Genomic DNA, 7,738 nt, shown 5'->3' with positions numbered 1-7,738 from the left:
CAGAGCAGGATGGTGGGATGGGGGGTCAGGATCAGGTTTCTGAAGGATGCAGGAGCCAAGGTGAAGGGAATTTGAGCTGCCTTCCACTCCCTCTGGGTTAGCACCTCCCTGTGTGATGCGGCGTTTGTGGCACTGGGGTGGGGCACTGTCCCCTCAGCCACCCACAGGGGCACATCCAGCCTGTTTCTGCCCCTTGGGCTTATCCCGACAGGTTTCAATCCAGAATAGGATTTATGTAACTCCCTCTTTGCTGTGTTGGTTCCACAGGACCAGAGAGGAGTGAGAAGTACTAGAAATCTATTTTAGTCACTAAAGTAAGCAGACATGACTCAGAATACTCACTGGGAACAGATCTGCTGGATGAAAAGGTGCCATTTTTACACAGTCACTTTTCTGACCGTGCCCTTTAAACTCTTACAAAAATAGAATCCTTTCTCTGGCTCATCTCTTGGAAGGCAGGAATGGGAGTGAGAGTGAGGACGTTTGCTGCGCTGCTTCGGACCCAGACAAACTGTGCACGTTCTGTAAGGCAAATGTAACATGTGTTTAACACCAGGAAGAGCAGAAAGAAGGCATTTGAAATTCGTGGGGAGGGGATTTGGGCTTGGATAGTTTTACCATTTGCAGTGGAAAAGTGTGATCCCTCGTTCCTGCCTGTTACGGTTGGATGAGTTCTGGCCAGCGTTCTGCGCCGGTTTCTGGCATCCTTGTGTCCCTGCAGGAGCAGGTTCGGATCAGTGGGCTCGTCTGGAGCATGGAGAGGCTCCATTTGACCACTGCCCCTGGTTCCTCTTGGACTGAGTGGCCTCAGCTAAAAATGAGCCTGAAACCACACTGACGTAATCCGTGTTTATGGACCTGTGAGGAAACAAATCATTGCTGGCAACCAGAGCCCTGACGTGGTTGTCCCTCACATGAGGGGCGAGTTCCCCCTGCGCTGGTGAGCCCAGGGTTCCTCCAGGTCCTGGGGAGGCTGATGGAGCTGGGCTCTTCCCACTCCAGCCAGATCCCTATCCCTATCGACTCTCATCTGCATTCCATGGAAAGGATTAGCAAGGCAAATCATTTCACAGAAAGTCACTCCCAGCTAAGTAGGTGATACTGAATTTTTGAACTCTTCTTGTCTCTTTCTCGTTTTTAATGGTTTGGTAGGAAGCTGGAGCCTGGCTGGTGCACAGAAACTCAAAACCAGTGGTGCAAGCACACCACATGTGCTTCTGGGTGTTTGACAGTCCTGTTGTTCTCCTTTGGAGCACTGCTCTCTTGAGAAAAAAAATAACAAGCCTGTTCTAACGTATTTACCACTTTCAGTTGGTTTTACATGGAAAAAGAACACCAACCCATAAATCCCTCTTCCTCCTCTGTTCCAGAATAATCTGTGAGAGAGTTTGAAAACTCTGAATTCCTGTTCAGTGGATGAAATTTTGACCTTGCTGAAGTGACTGAAGCTTCTCTGATGGCTTTCAAGGGGGCAAAGCTCTTCAGCTTAAGTGTTCCTTCCTCATGTTTCTGCTGGGGCTGGAAAGCCCTGGAAGTGTCCTCACTGCTGATTTCCTAAAGCCTTAATTCCCACCAGTTACTACAGCATTTAAAGGCACCGTCTTTCTTGCACAGGAAACAGCCACTGCTTTTTCTCTTGATAAAATTTCCCTTGTATGAGCTCAGAGAATTTCCACTTTCTCTGTGTGGGCTCATCTTTCACAGAGGAGGAGACATGGATCATACGCCTGCGAATCTCACAACTCCCTCCTGCTCCATCTCTGGCCTCCTCCCAGTCCCTTGGCAGGCAGGAGTCAGTGAAGATTTGCTGTCAAGGTCTCCTGTTTTAATTCCGTGCCGGACCCGGTAGCTTCCTCTTGCTGGGGAATCCTGTTTTTTTCTGGTTTAAATTTGAAAGGCGTTTTGGATATGATGACGTTTACAGCCAAAGCACATCACCTCTAATACTGTCTCCTTCTTGTGAAGCAAGTCGGGTGATTTCAGCAGGCAAGAAAAGGGAGGAAAAGCCCAGCAGGCTTGTGGGACACAGAGGATTGTCACTAACCCGGCACTGAGTGGCTCTGGGGATGGTCCTCCCTTCTCAGCCCCACTTGTGTTGTCTGAAGGGAAACTTTAAACGCCAGTGTTTGAGTAGAGCTGGTTTAGAAGTTTTCTGTGCTGCAGAAACACATAATCATTAAGGTTGGAAACCTCCAAATCACTGAGTCCCAGCTGTGCCCGATGCCCACCTTGTCCCCAGCCCAGAGCACTGAGTGCCACCTCCAGCCCTTCCTGGGACACCTCCAGGGATGGGCACTCCAAACCTCCCTGGGCAGCCCCTGCCAAGGCCTGAGCTCCCTGGCCCAGCCTGAGGCCGTTTCCCCTTGTCCTGTCCCTGTTCCCTGGCAGCAGAGCCCGACCCCCCCGGCTGCCCCCTCCTGTCAGGGACTTGTGCAGAGCCACAAGGTCCCCCCTGAGCCTCCTTTGCTCCAGCCTGAGCCCCTTTCCCAGCTCCCTCAGCCGCTCCTGGGGCTCCAGCCCCTTCCCAGCTCCCTTCCCTGCCCTGGACACGCTCCAGCCCCTCCAGGGCTCTCCTGCAGGAGCCAGAACTGGGCACAGCCCTCGAGGGGCCTCTCAGTGCCCAGCACAGAGGGACAATCCCTGCCCTGCTCCTGCTGGACACACAATTCCTGATCCAGGCTGCGGCAGAGGGAACGAAGGAGGCACTTGGCTTCTAGGTGAACTAAATGTTACTATTGTAGTGCTATAATTAGAAAGGTTTTAAATTAGGTATTGACAGCAGTTGAGAACTGGTTCTCCAGTGTTGCAGCTGGCAGGCACTGAGATGTGCACCAGCTCCTAACAGGAGCAGGCTGTGAGAATAACTCGTTAACCAGTTACTCCACATTACTGGTACTCCACATATGGTGTGAGGGCTGCTGTGGGTCTGGAAGACATTAGGACGTGGTCTGAGAAAGGGCTGCACAAGAAACGCAACAAATAACCCCACAGAGCCAGATCCCCATTCCCACACTGCTGCCAGGTATGTGCCCATGTCACCCTGAGCCAGGGAGCTGTGCCAGGATCCAATTCCCTCACCCTCCTGGAGTGAGCCCAGATGGGTGGATTGTGAGGAATCGCATGTGAGGGGAACCTTTGCTTGGTCGCATCCACGTGGAGCAGGTCTTCTTCTGTCAAGGAGGATGAATATTTGCCTCTTCTTCCATGTGCTTTTGCTGCATGGGATGGGCTGAGGGATGCTGTTTCCACATCCGTGTTTCCAGTGGTAATGAATGCTACGGGGAAGCGGACGGCGGTGAGCCCATTTCCTTCACAGTGGGAGGAAAGTAGTAATTCAGGAGACCATTAAACATTAGAAATACCTCTGCGAGGTCCCTACAAAGACACACTCCATTTAGATTAAAGTCCCGTAGGGCCAATTACCTGGGAAGAACATAAGAACTTAAACAAAAGCTGAGTTAGGTATGCTGCCCACCAATGGCTTCGAGCAAGAATGGATGCAGTGAGGAAACACTCGTGTGTGTTATGAAAGTGAGAACACTGAGAGTAGGTCTGTGTAATAACCCACTTTTACTGTTCCCCCAGGATCAGCGTGCACAGGAAATATCTGTGGCATGCTTGCTTTTCCTGGAGATGACAGCAACGCTTTGGCAACCACTTTGTTCGATACTTTTCAAAACGTTGGGCTGTTGTTTTATGAATGTGCTCTGATTTTCTGGCTGCCAGAGCCTTTGTGCTTGGCTTCTTAAACCTTCCCATTCCCATTCCAACCCTGGATACTTCTCCATGAGTACCCTTAGGTAGCTGTGATGATGCCTCTGTTTTTCTCTATGTCACCATTGGGATGGGGCTTGAAAAAAAAGGGAAGCCACAAAAGTCCCTAATGCTCCCTTTGTCAAAATAACCTCTGTGGCCTGTGCTCCTCTGTGTGGGTGGCTCTGGAGTCCTGGAGATGGAGGGTTAGGGAAAACAAATTTGAAACACTTTGTTTCTGTCAGTGTTTTCTAAGAGTGGGCTGAGTGTTTTGCACAAGGCTACAAAGCAGAGCTGGGTAGTAACACTGGGCTTAAAACCTGCCTTTGCTTCAGCTGCTAGACCCTGATTTTATTTGAACATTTAGCTATTTACAGTTAGACCTGAGCACCAGAGTGCACTGATCCTTCAGGCAAGGGATTTTGAAAATGAGTCTGTTTTAAGACACTGGAGCAACATGTTCCTTAAAGTGTTTACTGATGCAAATTACTGCCTGGTCTTGAAATGGCCTCCTCCCTTTAACATCATAGAAGAACTTTCTTGAGAGAAGACACAATAAATAGTCTGAGGTCTAATAAGTGAACAAGCAAGGCTGAAAGGTTTTTAAATACTGCTTGCTTAAATAAGAGTCATTAACATTGTAACTGATAATGAGAAAAATGCTCATGCCATTAGTGGTTTACCACTTTGGTTCCTAGAGGATAAAAACAGCTTCGTAAAAGAGACCGCAGACTGTCCATTTTCAGCCTCAGTGCAGGGCAAAGGGTTCAGGAAAAATACAAACCCCGTAATTTAAAAATAATAATTTAGTATTTGTGTTTGGGAAGCATGATCGAAATGCCTTTTGAACACAGGGGAGCGTGGTGATCTGTGGGCCCCAGCACGCGGTGTCCTTGCCTTGGTGCTGTGGTGGGACACTGGCTCATCCACCTGCTGGGAGCAATGCAGGAGCAGCCTCTGCCTTCCAGGATGCCTTTGGGATCCCCACCTGCATGGGGACAGCTGAATTTGCAGTTTCCAGGTAGTGGCCCAGTGCTCAGCAGGTACTTGAGGCCGTCCTGGGATCCTTCCTGCAGTGACCTCGCTGTTTCCTGCTGCTGGAGTAGGGAAGTTTTTGGGAAATGGTGACATTTCAGTCCTAGGTTGGCTTGCTTGCTGGTGGGGGGAGTAAAAGGTGCTGGGTCCGGGAGGCACTCGGTGCCTCAGGGCATTGCTGGGACTTGGTGGCTGAGGAGCAGTGGCAGCAGCAGTGGCGTGACCTTCTTTAACTCATCCATCTGGGCCAGGTGATCTTTTCTCTAAGGATGGCTCCTTCTCCTTCTTCTGCATCTCTTCTTCCTCTGGGCCCTGTCTCCTGCTCAGTGTGTGGAACCCTGTGTTGACCTCAGCCAGGACTGATTCAAGCCTTTGAGAATCACTGAATCATTGAATGGGTTGGGTTGGAAGGGACCTTAAAGATCATCTCGTTCCAAGCCCCAAGAAAACCTGGTGTTTCCTCTGGGGAAGGAGAAGTTTGGGACTGAGCGTGCTGCATTCCTTGTCTTCAGTAAGGAACTAGAAGCAAGGGCAGGAGGAGGTTGAAATGTGTTCTCAGACTATCTGTGGTTGTAAATCCAACTGCCCTGGGTTTTACTGATGCTTCCTGCAGCCCTGCCGCATGGACCACAGGGCTTGCTCTTACGTAAAGATGGAAAGTTCCCCCAGCTCCCCCCATGAAAATGACTGTTGTGCCTTATTCAAAATGAGAACTCAATCAAGGCAGGAACACAGCTGGGCCAATGACAAGAGAAACAGAGCAGTGCCAGGGTGAATTTTTATGGAAATGCTCTCTGAATAGTATTTCCATGAAAAGGCAACTTACTCGCAGATGGAGGCTGCATTGCATGAAGGAGAGTGTGTTGTACCACACCCTGAATCTGTCAAGGTCTATAAACTTTTCACATATTTTAAGTTCAGGCAACAGAGAGGCAATATTTAAGACACAAAGGTTTTCTTCTTTATGTCAATGTAATTATGTTATCCCCAAAGGAAGAAAATGTAAGCCAGGGGAAAATAAAAAGGGAAGTTTGTGGAAGAAACATTTCAAATATAAAGTAAAGGTCAAATATAATTTGAAATAGAAAGTAAATTGATCTATCAGAAAGGACACTTTTCAGGATCATGGAAAGATCTTGATTTGACATTTCAACAGCATCCTAGAGATAGCAATGACTTGTAGGTCTTTGTCAGGGGGTGTGGTGATCCTTTTAGTGTAGGAGCAGGAGTAGCTTAAAAACTACAAAATCTTCAGAACTTTTCCCTGTTGATGGCAATGGGACTTTTCTTGTTCACATTACCAGAGTAAAAGATTAGGGGAACCGTATTAGAAGCAAGAAATGAAGGGTGATTGATGTTAGTGTTCAAAAAGTGGGAGAAGGGAAAAAACCTGAGCCCAATCTTGAAACTGCCACACTTCGATTTACTTAAACACCTTTTTTTTGGAGTTGTTGTAGCCTTCTCAGTGGGTTGGTTTCCAAATTGCCTGACTGATTTCACTGTAGGCAGAGTGGCTATCAGCGGAGCTCTTCCAGAAGGTGATTTTTGGAATGAGTTAACGTTGCTTTCTTCCTGGGACTTTTTCATGTCACACCAGTCAAGTTTGAAATGTGCTGAGAGAGAAGTTCTTGAGGCAGCCTTGAGATTTTTTCAGCCTTTTCCTGCATGTTGCTTTCTGAAATAAAGGGGAATGCATTTTTTAATTTATGATAGCTTATAACTTGATGTCAGGGCTGTTCTAAGAATAATAATCAAGGATTGTTACACTGACTTGATTGTTTACATTTCCTTTTGGCACTGCCAGTGGTAAGCCAGAGGTAATAACACTAAACATATTCCTCTGTCATCCTCTCAAAACTTGTCACCACGGAATAGAAGATGGCTGTGCGTGTGTTTTAAAGATGAAGGCATTTGACAAATGCCATAATGTCTCCGTAAAGGTCTGCAGTGGAGATCCCGTTACAGGAAAACTTTGGAATGGGTGTAGGCCTTGGCTCTAGGAGCTGGGAGTAGAGATGAGTGACAGCCATGCTTAAACTGTTGGATTTGAGGAATGGGAAAAACAAACTAAAAAGGAATCTCAGCAGGGGACTTTGAATTTGTGAGCGGATTTGGTGGTGGCACTGCAGGGTTAGGAGATGGGCTCTGTAAGGGGTTGGTAGGGCTGTTGCTCCCTCATACTGATGTCTGCCTGTTCCCTGCATCCCAGTCAGATACGGAGTTGGGGACCCATAGTTTTTTGAGGAATTTACAGTGAAATGAATGGGAATCACCTGCCAGCAGCACGTGGGAGCGCATCCCCCTCATTATGTGACAGTGGGACATGTCCTTGTTCCTCTCCCTGAACTCCCCAAGCCCATCTAATAAATGCAATAAGCCAGGCAAAGGCATCAGTAGCGAGTGCTGACACGGGTGGAACACCCCTGAGGATGGAGCAGGGGATCCTGTTACCCCTTGTTTGGCACAGAATGGATGTTAACCCTTTCAAAGCTCTCCTGGTGAGCAGAGAAAGGCAAGAAAGTACTTCTGACATCCCTGAGGTTTGGCTTTAAAAGGTTTGTGTCAGCACAGGAAGGCCACAGGGAAGCCCAAGTGGCTCAGCAGATCTTGGGGATGGCTGTCCCGTGGTGGCGAGGACAGGGCTGGGTTCTATCTGCCACAGGCAATAAAGTGTTGGGGCTGTGCTTTCATTCCCTTACAGCCTTGACTGCCATTTATCTGGGGCTCTTTATCATCCCTCATGTCCTTACAGGCACATCTCGCTACAAGAAGCAATTCAGTTCTCCTAAAAAGCAGAAAAATCTCTGAACCCCCCCAAACCCACAAACATTGTCATGCACCACTTACTTTGCACTAGAAAGGGGATATTACATCTCTAGGTTATTTCCCCAGTACTTTTATTGTTCAGCCCACTACAGGAAGGGTTCAGGGAGTATATCCAGAAAGATGT

The sequence above is a fragment of the Corvus brachyrhynchos genome, unplaced genomic scaffold, assembly GCF_000691975.1.
Source record: "Corvus brachyrhynchos isolate BGI_N302 unplaced genomic scaffold, ASM69197v1 scaffold434, whole genome shotgun sequence".
Classification (NCBI taxonomy): Eukaryota; Metazoa; Chordata; class Aves; order Passeriformes; family Corvidae; genus Corvus; species Corvus brachyrhynchos.
This window is presented reverse-complemented; position numbering follows the sequence as displayed.